General features: G+C 40.1%; 1 long non-coding RNA gene across 1 annotated transcript; it reads right to left on the bottom strand.

The window, feature by feature from the left end:
- Nucleotides 1–1,482: 1,482 nt before the first annotated feature.
- Nucleotides 1,483–11,225, bottom strand: LOC148676753 (uncharacterized). Its single transcript, XR_015928306.1, has 3 exons — nt 10,895–11,225; nt 4,793–4,870; nt 1,483–3,809 (listed from the first exon to the last, which is right to left on the bottom strand). It is a non-coding gene; the product is annotated as an uncharacterized LOC148676753 (long non-coding RNA).
- Nucleotides 11,226–14,415: the final 3,190 nt, after the last annotated feature.

Genomic DNA, 14,415 nt, shown 5'->3' with positions numbered 1-14,415 from the left:
TCAGTTTAGTACAGATGCTTGGAGAATAACAATATAGGATTACAAAGTACTGGGGCTCCATCGCAAAGGTACGAAGAACATCTGTGACTTGGGAAATTTACATTCTAATTGATTTTTCATGTTTCAGTGCCTTAAGACTGAGCACAGAACTCTGCATTATTACCATAGCACAGCAAGTGAATTGCAATGACAGTTTGAAGGTTAGTGCAAAAACGGTTGTTTTTGTCTTTATTTTAAAACAAACTGTTGCTAGTCTGGTCCTACGCTGAGAAAGGAACATTCTACAGCTCCAAGTCCCTTGGCGAAGGGCTTTGTAACCACTGCATTTAGTTTCTAAACATCTGCAGTTCATACCTTGACAACCTACCCACAATCTCAAACATTTGTTTATTTTAAGGTAATCGAGAATTTGGGTTTCTCTAATGCGGTCTCTCTGCACATTACAGACAGCAGCTCCTGTGACTGACAGAGCAGCCTACATTTCAATTCCCCAAACTCTCCAGCCTTCATTCTCCCAGCTCCCCCATGCCCCTCACTTCCTCCTCGGTGCTTGGCTCCCAGGTCACATGACACCCTCTCCAGGGATCACCTGAGAGGTGAACTTTGCAAATGAAAACAAACAATCTCACTAGCCATGTTCTGGGAACCGTCTGGCTGAGGAAAACTGGGATTCTCCCTGTGGCTCCAGCTTTAATTAATGAATAAACTAATTAGTAGAACATGAAAAAATAACTTCATTTTTCCAATCGTCGATATGAATTTGTTCTGTTGTTTCAAATGCCTTCATCAGTATTTATAATTATTAAATTCCACTGTAAATTTCCATTTTAATTCTGATTTTATGCTGAGTGATTCTGTATGCATGAGTGATTTATTTCTCATTACTTTTGTTAATGCTAATCTGAATTGCTTTATCTATTGAAAACAATGATCAAAGATTGTTAATTTTATGACCCTGTGACACTGAAATTATGTCATGTTTTTACTTGAAAGATTTTATGTAGCAAAACTGAATAGTCTTGAGGGGGATCTGCTTGTAAGACTTCAAGTGTTTCTGGCGTATGTGTGTGTCAGTCTGTGTATGAAGTGTGTCTGAGGGAAAGCTCATATATGTGTTTGTGAAAGTGTAAGACAGAGCAAGAGAGATCCTGTGAGTAAGTGAGAGCCTGTGTGTGAAAGAGTGAGATCAAGAGTTTGAGAGTCTGTGTGAGAAAACAACAGTGCTTCTGTGTGTGTCAGAGGCCAAGTGCAAGTATATTTGTGTGTTGACTGAACATGCATGTTAATGTGTCTGTCTCTACCTGAGAGAGATTGCGTGTGAGATTGTGTCTATACTTATATGAAATATTGTGTGACAGAGTGTGTATGTGAGAAATAATGAGTAAAAGTGTATGTGAGGAAGAGATGTTTGTGTGAGTGTGAGAAAACAAGATCCTTAATGTGTCTGTGAGAGAGTTCATATGTGTGAGTGTGTTTGTGTATGAATGTGTGTGAGAAATCAGGAGTGTGTGTGTGAGTATGTGTGAGAACGTAAGAGTGTGAGTGTGTGAGAGAGATTGTGTGTGTGAGTGCTTGTATTGGATTTCCAGTTTTGATGTTGAACAGGAGCTGCAGTCTGGCAGCACATTAGCCATGCTCGCTGTGTGCAGCGTTCCTGCTGTGGTGTGCTGTGTGAATAGCAGCCTCTGTCGCTCAGTCGCCGGGACCATGTGTGTGGCCTGGGCAGCCGTCACCCAGCCTGCTGCACTCTGACACAGGATCTGCGCAGATTTATGACACTCTTTCAACACTGCAGTTTGCTTTTGACTGCAAGAGGAAGAAAAAGAAATCTGTGAAAAGAAAGAAAAGCTTACTACTTTTAAGAATAATGTGATATAGCAGACAGTAAATTTCCCCAAGTGGTGCTACAAATGTTTGCATAGTATACCATTTTTTCTTTATTGCAAACTTTTTGTAACAGGAAAAGGCCAGTGTCTGCTTTCAAGATTAATTTTTCTTGTACTGTGTTTTGGGGCATAGAGAGACTTCCACCTAGAAGAGTGGAGTAAAGAAAGTATTGAAAGTTATTTCCCATAACGCTGAGCTGGTAACACTGAATGATAATGAGTCCATGATGTCATCAGTGGCAGGAAAGCTGTTTTTTGGCAGGGGTCAAAGGGCACATCATAGGAACATGCCCTGCTCCCTATATTGAAAACAGAGACCACGAGAGAAAAATTGCAGCGCCCTATGATCCTGGCCATTCCCTGCGCTCTCAGCTGTTCCACACCATCACCGAAGATCAGCTGTTTGCTGTTTTGTACCTGACCTTAAAAAGCTATTCCAGAGGGTATTCTTATTCCAGCTATTCTAGTATTATCAACAGGGTAAGCTTTGAATCTCATTTCAAAAAGCAGATTTGTTTCAGATCACTTTTTTCTGGCTAATTTTACTTGAACCCAGAAGCCTTGAAGTGCTTTAGCTTTAAAGAGCTCTGTGGCACCCTGTGTTCAATACATTATGCAAGAGTAATTTGGGAAAGCACACAAGAAACTTAAATCACAGGTGCCTGCAATAGAAACCATTTTTTTTCCACATAGAGCAGCTTTGAAATGCAAGTCTCACAATTTCTGAGGCCAGGTTTCAACTGGATTGCTTACAGATATTCATGACTAAAACTCCACCAATTAGGCGAGTGTGCCACTTAATGGAGTTTTATTTATTAAACTATAGAGTGGTATTTGCACTGCTGCTGACCTGCAGTGTTTCCCTAATAGCCTCATGCTGTATGGGGAAGTGCACCTGTTGCAGGAAGGGCTGGCGGTTCAAAATGCCTTTGCACGTTCCTCTCCAGAATGCTGATGGGGTGTGTATGAGCACCGTGTCCTCAGAAGCATGACCTTCTGAAACTAGACTGCACAGAATAACCTCTGTCATTCAGTTGGACTGCAAAGAAAGAAAAAATCCTTTCCTTTTCTTTCCTGGCTTGATGACTCAAAAACGTTGGTTAATTCTTTTGACATTCATTCTGGCTGCAGTGACTCTCTGAGCACCTGTGGCCCTGTCGCTCCTCTGCCTGCATCTACCCTGGGCCTCAGTCCCTCCCCATCATCTTCTCCTTTTCCTATTTCCCAAATGAGCACGAAAATCTCCTTACTTTTCTCCACTGCTTGCATGATTGTTTTCCATGAATCTGTGGAGGTTTACCATGCACATGCTTTACCATGATTACATTATCCTCACACTACCGTTTGACTGGGGAGAACTGTGATAAATATTTAAATAGAAATAGTGCTGTGGGTAAAAATGTATGAAAAGCCAACAGTACCTCACACAAAAATGACAACGTAGTGTGGGGCAATTACTGAAAGACCAAACAGGATGCCCATTGCTCAACAACCCATTCCTTCGCTGCCTGGATCTATGTCTGTGAAAAAGGAGGCTTAGTTCCTTGTTTATTTAATTTGTGATTAAGCTTGTACTTTCTAAAGCCATAAGCTCTGTCTCTCTAGGCTTGTGTGTACATGTGCGAGATATTACAGATTTAGTGGTTTTGCTCCCCAGTGCGGTAATGCAGAGCCTTTGTCTTTTACGCCAAAGCGCCTAGAACATAAACATTGGGGGAGCAGTAAATACATTAACAGATCAGAGGATGGGGCATGATGAAAATCAAACTTGAGTGCGGAAGTACAGAACAAGGAAGGCAATTCTTTCAGGATGCCGCAAGCTGTAAAACACGATTAGAGCCCAGAGGGGTTCAGCGTGCTGATGTGAATCATCACACCCACGACGTGATCATTGCTGGCCTTTTACAGGGTGTACGTGAATATCTCCGAAGAGAAAATAAGCAACAGAGGCAGAAACTTTAATCTGAAATCAAAAACAAATACACCTGCACACACAAAGCAAAGAATCACACACTGTAGATGGCAGGTAAGATATAAGAGCTCTTAAATAAGAACTCTCACTATAGTTTCCATAACTAATACACTGTTTAGGAAAGCACTGTAAAACTGTAACAGTATAATCTGTACATCTACTGTATAAGCTTGTAGGGCTTGAATCACATAAAGATCCTATAAACATCAAATCAAAACATGAGAGCCTACTCCCTTATTGCACATGTGACTGAATGCCAGGAATCTTTCTACTCTGTCTGTGACTTGATCACTTGAAGAGTTATAAAGAGTGGCTTACACATTAAAGGTGTCCACCTGAGTGTAGGTTGAGCTCTGTGGTCACGGGTTTAAGGGTTATTGAGGGTTATGGGTTTAAGTTGCAAGCTGAACTGTGAGATCAACACAACTGGCTATTCAAAATCAGGTGGGATTTAAATTTTAAGTATTTTAAGTAAGAGAGGTTAGTACACTCACACAAAGTAATAACAGTTTCATTCATTTGTTCTAGCAGTGCTTTAGACTGCCTTATGATAATTCACTGGGTTATATTTACTAAAGACTTTCACACTATTCCAGTGTTTTGTCTGTGGTTTCTTCTTGTCTCACTATGCATTACTATACTGGACCACAACAGTAGAAAACATGGAGCAACTATAATAAGCTGTCATATAGAAAATGGTGTAACTAATGTCCAAAGGGACAGATATTGCTCAGTTATTGCTCCTTTAAAACTGGAAGCCATCATGTCATACAAGTCTGCTTTGAAACACTTCCTTTCCCTGAGACCTGAAACAGCCCTACAGTCCAAACTTTGTAAGAAGTTGCGGTAATGAAAAGCCTGATCATAATTCAAAGAAAAATACATTTTATGGACTTAATGATTATCAGTGATGACAAAGGGGGACCTTACTGACCTCAGTCTTTTCTTTTTAAGTGAGTTTTATAAAAGACAGCTGAAAAAACTGGCATGTCGGCCTCAGACAGAATTCCAGCTGTGGGCATAAACAGACAACAGAACCGTTTTGTGTTACCAGCTAACAGGCAGCTTTAACTCCACTCCTCCAGCAGTTTGGCTCCTGGATCCTCCAAGTGTAGTCGACAGAGCCGAAGCATGGCAACAGTACATGACACACAGGACAACGACAGGAACATTGCTGAAATGGCAAAGCATCTATTTTTGCAGTAATTGTACTGAAAGGAAAGAGATCAGCTTTCTTTGGCACCACTGAATTATGAACCCCAAGTTTTTTTCCCTAAGGAATTTCCCCAAGGAAATTCCACCTCTGCTGTAATTTCAGAACTGCTGTCTGAGAAGCTTTCCACTGCAGGAGTGGTGACTGACAGCTTGGCTAGTCTCATTTGTATGCAATCCCTGGTCATGATTCACAGCTGAATTAAGGACATTTAAGATAATAGAGCTCCTGGATCTATGGCTATAATCCTATTCTTTAATTATATCTAGATACCACAGGGAAATTACCCCAATTTCATCTTTTGAAGTAATCTTTATTAGTCTGCATCACCAAGTGTGTACAACACCACATGTTACAGTTAAGGAAAAGACAGTTTAATATTTACAGATTCACAATGTTTTTGCTTTCATAGGTTGATCAAATACGTTATGAATATTGCTCCACCTGACACTGAAAATAAAAAAAAATCAGTGATCCTTAAATTTAAAGATGCTGAGTTGAAAACCTAGTATTGTCTGTGACTAAGGTGCTCAATGGGGTGATTAGTTTGACTTGATGTTTTTCCTATTGTTGAAAAACCTGAATTTACCTGAAACCTGAATTGCCATTTACAAGGGCAAGGTATCTGCTTCCCTAATTCCAAGAATGCCTCAAATTCAGTCACTTTATCCTGACGGGTTTCTGGAAATTTAAAACAGCTTTCCGTAATGGAGAGTGGATGTAGAATTTCATCAAAGCTAGGCCCAGTGATCCTGAATGACAAAAAGGAGTGTCAAAGCACTCTCAGGTTTCAAAAGAAGGGCCGTAGTGCCTAACATCAAATTACCTCCTATTACAGGGGCGTGAGGGTACAACTAAAACAACCTGACCCCACACGCTCACTTGCCACAACCAGGGTAAGCCCCAATCAAACGGGCTGGCTGAGTCCCTGAATCACTATAAATCATCCCTGACCTCTGAACCTCAGTTGTTGCAGTAAGCAATTGTGCCAGTCACAGCGGGGAGAAGTGTGGCATGGAGGGCTCCTGTGAACAGTGGAGAAAATGGACAACTATTAACTCTCCATGGGGAGATCACACCTGGCCCGATGGTGAGATTAGATTTGCCCTGGAGTGTCGTAGCTTTGAGAGCCAGTTCTGTTCCCTGAGAGCTGTAATTTGTTAATAGTCCTGTTCCCCTTAACACGAACCAGAGGGCTCAAGTGGAAATTGAGGGAAATCGAGTTTATGACAAAGAACAGGAGGAACTTACATAAACTTTTACACAAAGCATTGCTGGGGACTGAAACAAGCTACTCAGGCATGTTGTTGAATTAGATCTCCTTGATTTTGTCAGGAAAAATGGCTTGCATGGATTAGGTCCTCAATTTAATAAGAAACTAGCAACCCATCAAGCCAGTTGGGCCAAATGGTCTCCATTCCTTGTTACAACATTTCTTATGTTATTTTTTGCAAGAAAATTAAATTATAATATTGTGTTACAATACAACGTATACCCTCAGATACATATCGAAGCATATAGAAAAAAGAAACATACACAATAAAATTCAGATGAAGAGAAAAAAGAAAAAAGTTAGGAAAGGGGGCTATTTGAATACATTTTGTAAATTCAGAAGCCTCTGTTCAGTCTGAAGCAGTTATCTGACCTTCTCATGTTTCTGTGTAGAGAAAGAATGCCTACTGAATGTTTGCCTATGCACAGTGTGTAATGCCATTTTCAGTAGTTCAGTTAGATCCTAATGAATGCAATAGAGGGATGAAATGTGTACAGGGTATTTGGCATGTCTCATCCAGCTGAGAGAACTATAGTCTAACCACAAGGATAAGGCAACCCCAATCCCTCATCACTAAAAGTGAGCTAGGCATCTGTGTGGGTATAGATGTGATGGTTGGAGAGGTGCAAGAAAAATGCACAAAGGAAAGTCCTGGGTGTGACAGATACAGTATATACAGGAGAGTGTAAGTGGGCAAGATTAGAATCTAACCTTCTTTAAGATAATTTAAAGATTCACATTTAGCTTGCATGTTCTGTTTTCCTCTGTAAGCATGTTTGTACAGAGAAACAAAGGCACTTGTTTGGTGCCTGCAACAGAGAAGAACCGTATGTATGTGGACCCTGGATTTGTAAACCTGTACCTACTGTATGTTTGTTCAGTCTTGAGAACCAGGGGCAATAATATCACTCAATAACAATAACAGACTCAATATACACACATAAGCCCTGGCATACCAGTCCATAGCCCAACCTTCTACTGTACGTAAAGTCCCACATTAGGGTAGAACAAAGACTGTGGTATTCTAAACTTCATGGAATTTAACCTTATAACTGTACTTTATAACCATGTAATATCTTTTTAGATGATAGCTCAATATTTGTGTTTTCCATATGTATATGGAAACACCTGAAAAATGGAGATGAGCTGTTCTGGAACCGTGCATCCCCGTGAGTATCACTCTCCTTGTGCTCTGTCCATTGGATGACATATACACGCAATTTAAAAAAGAATCGTGGTCTTTCTAAGATTGTCTTTCTACAATAGCAAAATAGCGTGGGTTGAGCATTTTTTTAAGATTCATTTTTAAAGGTAGTATTTATTAAAAAAGTGAAGTTTTGATGTCAGCCTGTGGCACTGGGCTAGTATTTCTCCCTTCATTTTAGGTGTCACTTCTTGGCAGCTCTGACTGGGCTGGATTCCCAAAGACGCCATCCAAGTTTCCACAGTTAGTTGAAAAAGCAAAATTAGGTAAGAGTTAATACCAGTAGAATTATCAAAAGCGAAATTAAGTGTGAGTGACTTGAGTGAGTTTATAAACGTTTCCAGCAGTGCAGCTGGTTCCTGGAGCATTCACGATCCTCTACGCTCAGCGCTAACCAAGGCATCCCTCAGAACCTGAACTCCAAAGCACATCTGGTGCATGCCGACACCCAGGCCATCCTTCCATACTCCTGGTAGCTGTGGAGCGAAGAGCAATCTGCACACAAGCAGGCCAATTAGCAATCTGCACACAAGCAGACCAATTAGCAATTTGCACGCAAGCAACTGTGGATGAGCACAGGATTTGCATGTGCAAAGGCATCAGTGAGAAAGTCCCTCTGTGTATTATCCTCAGTTTTATCAATGTGGGGACAAAGTCTAAGATACAGGAGCTCCTGACAGACAAAGTGGTGACATCCCCCACAACAATTTTGTTTTTGTTTTTTTTTAAATGGCAGACACAGTAAATAATCCTAGAAGGGTAGTGAATGGGATGTTCCCGCAATGACAGGAACAGACCTATGTGAAAGTCTGTGTGTGTGTTGGGTGGGGGAGGTGGGTAGGGAAGCAGAGAGATGGTTTCAATTATGGTGGCGTGTGAGGCGGAGGGAGCAGGTCTGACACTGGCAGTGTGCACCTGGCAGCGGGGATGGAAAATGGCCTCAGTGCTGTCAGGGCAGAGAAGCAGAGGAATATCAATGTGCTCTGTTCAACAGGGCGCCACACTGCCAACACAAGACGGGCCGTAACTCAGTCCCAGCCTGCCGCTCTCCACTCTCCGCCTGGTATCTAGTCTCAGCCCACAGCCACAAGAGCAGCCTTCTTTTAAATGCATTATTTGAATGAAATTGTTTTTTTAAAAACCTCTGGTAATGATATTTAAGTCTTCAGAGAACTGTTGACTGGAAACTAACCCCATAAAAACTTCCAGTTGTTCTACCAAGGTTAAAGCCATCACGCTCATCTAGTCAGCAGGGCTGTTGCCACCACAGCCTTTATTTTTCGATATTTTCAAAACCCAAAAATGAAAAGCTTGGAGCAGCTGAAGATACCTAACCAAACTTGAGCAGAAAAAAGCACTGGTGGAGAAGTTTGAAATTTACTGGAAAAAGAACACTCAAGAGAAGCTGGTTTATGGACGGAAATGCAACATTTGCCACCCTGTCACGGTTTTGGATCACATTTTGACAGAAGCTCATGGACTGGATTCAAGCTGCTGTTATTTCTCTGAAGGAGGGTGGAGAGGAAAAGAGTACAGCTCTGTTACAAACTTCTTTCATTATTATTAACACAGTTTATGAATAAATAGATGAGAAAGGGCATAGGAATTCCCAAAATAAAGGATTTAAACCTTAACTCAAAGCAGAGAGCATTTTCTTTTGGGTATTCAAACTGATGCTGCAGAATGAAACCCTTATTAAAACAAGCCTTCACTGCTGTGAGTTTTTCCTGTGCCGCTCAATCCGTGTTTTGACAAAGCAGAACCTGACAGTCCAAATGCGTCACATCGGAGAAAAAACAAAAATCAATTGTACTCTGTGACTGGTCCTTCTTTTGTGTTTTTATTTTTATTGCACTTCCTATACTAAATGAAATTGCTCTGTAAATAATAAGCTTTATAAATAAGCTTTGTAAATTGCTAATGACAGTTCAAAAGCTGAAAATTATAAGCAGTTCTTCGTTTAGAAAATCTTGGAAGATATTTTCCCAGGAATGTCTTTCATCATCAGCTTGAAAACATTCTGAATTCTGCATTCTGTAGGACCTGAGCATCATCTCCCTTTGTTTCTTGAACAGTGAGAGAGTGCCTACCAGCAACAGGAGCAATAGGAGTAGGGAGCTGTCAAAGACAGGGCGGTTTCTTTCATTTTTTTGAGGATTTGAGGAAAAAAGAATGGTTTGGTCAGATAATTGTGAATTAAATTTTTTTAAAGACTACTGAATGGAATTTGGGTAACTGGGCATATTTAGCAATAGTGTTTCATTATATCAGTTGAGTGAAGGCTTTTATTATAAGAAGCAATTGATGTGTAATTACATGGGCACAAACCGCACCACAGAATCATTATCAAATTCCATGCCTATCCAGAATGGACAGAGGTTTCCAGAAATACCAGGGTCTTCCAACTCTCAACCAGCTATGAAGTTGCAGGCCATGTCAATTCAATTAAATTGTAACTGCTTACTTTAGCCAGGACTTCTTTAGAATTTGTTTCTGAGGCGCATTAAAACCTTTGCAACCTATAGACTATTATCATTAGCACTGCTTTCCCACACCTCTGATTACCACAGATCAGCCTACAAGCACTTTTCTTAAACTGTTTAAGCATACTGCAAAGTAATCTGGACTGTGATTTCTCGTTTAACTCATACTTGTTTTCTTTTTCTGTGCTATTTTTTAGACTGCTTTGCTCAACAACATACTGCATATTTAAAATATATAGTACTTTTCAGATAAGATATCTGTATCTTCTTTAAGCTTAATAATCATTATTATTAAATGGCCCTTATTTATTTCCACCATATACATAAGGTAAACAATAACAGCACTCAGAACAGAAGTCTGAATGAAAATCAAATAGAAATCTCACACTTCTGCTCTCATGTACCTAAAAACTCACCTGCTGTCCACACCTCTGCACACATCTTTTCTAGCAACATTGGTCTCAGATGTCTTTCGCACTATGTTTGTTGCTTTTGCCGCTTCCCAAATAAGCAGCTCTTTCACCTAAATCTCTCCATGGAAAAGAACCAGCTCCCTGCACCTGCACCTGCCATGATGTCTGTTCTTTCATGACAGCTCTCCAGATTGTTGTCAACCCTCCCTGTTACTTCTCTCTTTTTTCCCTTTTCAATGGTCTATTCTCGTTGTTTTTTCTCTCACCAATTCATCTTTTTGCAGGAGAAGACTCCTGTAGGTTCATGCTCATAATGTCTATCTACATATGCCTTGAACACAGCCTTCACCAACTTTATGAATTTCCTCCTTCTCTTCCCCAACCCTGCGCTGGCTTCTAGCTGGTGCAATGTCAGCCCTCGATTCTCCCTCCCTTTCCCCAGGTTTCTACCTGTGAATGTAGCTGATATTTCTTCTTCTTTCAGGGGATCATCCTGGAATATAGTATATCCTCTTTCATTCAGTTTAAGCAAAACTTCAGCACGTGATAACACTATCAGTTCATATTGTTCTTCAATGTCCCCAAAGTCCAAGACCACTCTTTCTGGTTCGCCACTGAATATTTTTCTGCCAAGCACTGTGTTCCAATTTCAGGTGAACTAGGCTTTGATAGCTGTTCTGCTACCTGTTCCATCACCTGCATCAAACTTGCTTCTCATTCACTGTATCCTACTGTATATCAGCATTCCTCTGAAACATTGCATATCAAAACCAATTCAGAACAAAGCTCTCCCCTGCATCGTACATGCTTCTCATATAGTGTATTCTACAGTACACATTTCCTGATCACTTCCTTTGAACTTTAGATATCCAGACTGACAAGCTCAAAGGAATCTCATTCTCCAATAGCTCTGTATTATGATATTTATAACTGTGTGTTGAAGATGGCAAGAAAGATAAACAGCAGGTAAACAGCAGGGGAATCTTTTTACCTTTGATCTTTGATCGTTCCATTTCAGATGCCCAGTTAGTACAATTTGTACATGTGAATGATACAAAATGATACAAAATATTTATATATTGTATATCATATTATTTTATCTTAAAGCATGTGTCAATGCACATCCAGGGATTCGTTACTTGCTGTTTTCTAAAATGGGCCGGCATGTAAAATCTGAGAGGGATGAGTGGAGTTTTGCCTACACTCTCTGAAAAAATTGTCCCTGCAGGGAAGACATTGGCCCTGTCCTGTTTCTCGCTTAGCAGTCAAGCATGTTGGCGGCACTCAGGGAGGCTCCTCACCCCTCTGTTCCCCTTGTTTCCAATTAGTAAGAGACATGTATCCAGATATGTGGTGAGCTCCAGGACTGGCTCCCCACAAGTGGTGAGCTGCTTCGTGTATTGGATCCCTGAAAGTGCTTTATTAATGAGGCAGCTTAGCGGTGCAGCTATTGAAGTGGTTGATGGTGCAGCTCAGAATGGGTGAGACTTCGCATTCGTAGTCATGAACCTCTCGAAGGAAAGCCTCTGCAACCATGCTGACTGGACCTTCAAAGCCTTCTACTCCACAGTCAGATCTTTATTTTAAAACCAATGAGACACCATTTAATTCTAACAATTAACAAAAATATATTTTTCCCCTATCTCTTTCTATTTTAAAATATCCATACATGCGCTGCTACCATTACTTTTTCGAAAACACCACACACTCTGCAGCAGGCAGGTGACCTTCGGACATGAGAACGCTCACAAGCACATTGCAGACGAGACAGTTTCAGTCACAAAGTGTTAAAAGAACAGAAATGCACCATTTCTGTACAGAACTGAATTCAGTAAATCATCCTCTGCTCTGAATCACAATTGGTATAAGATATGGCTGACAGAGACATTGTTTAAGTAACTCTTTAATTAGGTGAAGTAAGTCTTTGGCAACTCACGCAGGTGATATATAATTTTTTTCCTGTCAATACTTGGCCAGATGTTGCTGCCTTTAATTATGGTCCAAGTGGAAAGAAATTGGACGTTTACTTCTTCATATACAGTATTTGGATTTCTGTTAATGCTATAAATAGTCCGTTTTACTGCATTCTGACACTTTTAGGTTGTACAGTCATAAAATGCAAACCTTTTTGAATCCTGAAATGGTGTTTTCTTTCCTTTGTTATTGGTGCTTCTTTCCCTCATAAATCTGGCATAAACTTTCCGCCAAACTTACGTCTCCAGGGAAGGCTCGGAGCAGAGTAGATGAAGTATATTCTATATGTAAACAAAGTATATGTTGAATAGCCAATTTTATTAATAAGTTTGTATTGTAAAACACAGCTCACAAAAAGGTCAGGCTTGGTTTGGTGACAATACAGATTCCTATCACAAACTAAATCTCACCCTCAGTATTTCAATTCTTCAAGAACTGTTTAAGATAGAAAATGTTTTCTCTTTTGACATGATCATCTACAGAAATGTTGGAAATGACTCAATTATTTCACCTTTAAGTTTTTTAAAAAAATATCTCAGCAATGATTCTAGGCATTTCAGCCTTTTGCAGATGACAAAATGTTTGCTGTACAGTGTGTATATATACTGTAACTTGCATGTAGATGTATACAAAACAAGAAGGTCAAAGTATTTAAACAGAATAATAGAGGGACAGATGAGATTTAGAGTAGCAGGTGAGCCCCAGGAATCATACATGGATGGATGTGGGTTCAAGTCCTCACTGTAGCCACTATATTGTACATTTGAAAAGTGATGTACCACTCCACCCAGCTGTATAAGAAAAGAGCAGCAGGGCATTAATCCCTATGATGGAATGGAGTCATATAAACCAGAATAAACTCTGTCTCGATAAGCCACAGAGGCTCTGGTAAGAATTTAAACTTTTACTTATAGATGGATAATTCCTTTGGGATTCTGGTGTTTTTCAGAGCAAGCAGAAGTCACAGTGAATTAGGGGATATGTCAATAAGAATTAGCTCTCCTGTAATTTTGTCATTGGACAAAGATTTCTCATATATAGTTTCAAAGGACTTTTTTTGACATGACAGATGAATTACAGTGTCGCCAAAGCAATAACAATTAGACAATATTAACATTTGGGACAATTACATAATATTGTTTGAGAGGCTGACTCTCTGATCCTCAGGCTGTGATACAAGATCCTGAGCTAATTAATATCCGTACCCATATTTCACTGTGACTGTTGTTCTGTATTCTCTCCGTAACCCAGAAGTCATCATTGTAACCCAGTTTGTTGAGTACGTTGAACTGCAGTGTACAAAGAATAATTAGAAAGGAAAGGAAATTTTGATGATGTATACAATTTGTAAGGTATTATGAAATATTAGTTTTAGGTTAGTTTGAACAAAAGTTGTAATTCAGCAGTTTAAAAGGAAATGTAACCACAATACATTAGCAAAAAACTAACCAACATACATTCTTTAAAACACATGTGAATGGTGCCCTCATGAAGTCAGAATGGAAAGTTTATTCTCAGAAATTCCAAAGTCCCTGGTCTAAAGATTTTTTTAAACTTGCATACAACATAAAAACCTCCTGATAGATAGGGTGTGTATGAGTAAGTGAGAGACAGAGAACTCCCAGTGACTTAATTTCCAGCAAATACTGCCAAATCCCCTTTTTGCCCTGGCTGTTCTTTTACCCCCTGCTCTGTCTCCCCATCTTTCTCTGCACCCCTTAGCCCTCTCACTCCAGCCCCCAGCCTCCTGTGCACATACTCCTGCTTCATGATCCCTCAGCCTAACCGCTGCAGCAGTCCTGCCACCAATCAACCTGCGACCCGCTGTGTTAACAAAACGGCTCATTGCGTTGCAGCCAAAGGTGGTCTTTTCAATCACCAAGAAGGTTGCTTATGGAAAAAGGAGGAAAAGAAAAGGGTGGAAAACTGTTTTTCTTTTGGACTTTAATGAAAATGGATTCCAAAGTGGTCTAAAAACATTCCTGTTCATCACACTA

This window comes from Lepisosteus platostomus, chromosome 2 (genome assembly GCF_059453375.1).
Source record: "Lepisosteus platostomus isolate fLepPlt1 chromosome 2, fLepPlt1.hap1, whole genome shotgun sequence".
NCBI lineage: Eukaryota > Metazoa > Chordata > Actinopteri > Semionotiformes > Lepisosteidae > Lepisosteus > Lepisosteus platostomus.
Note: the sequence above shows the minus strand (reverse complement) of the source record. Positions and strands in the feature narration are given on the sequence as shown.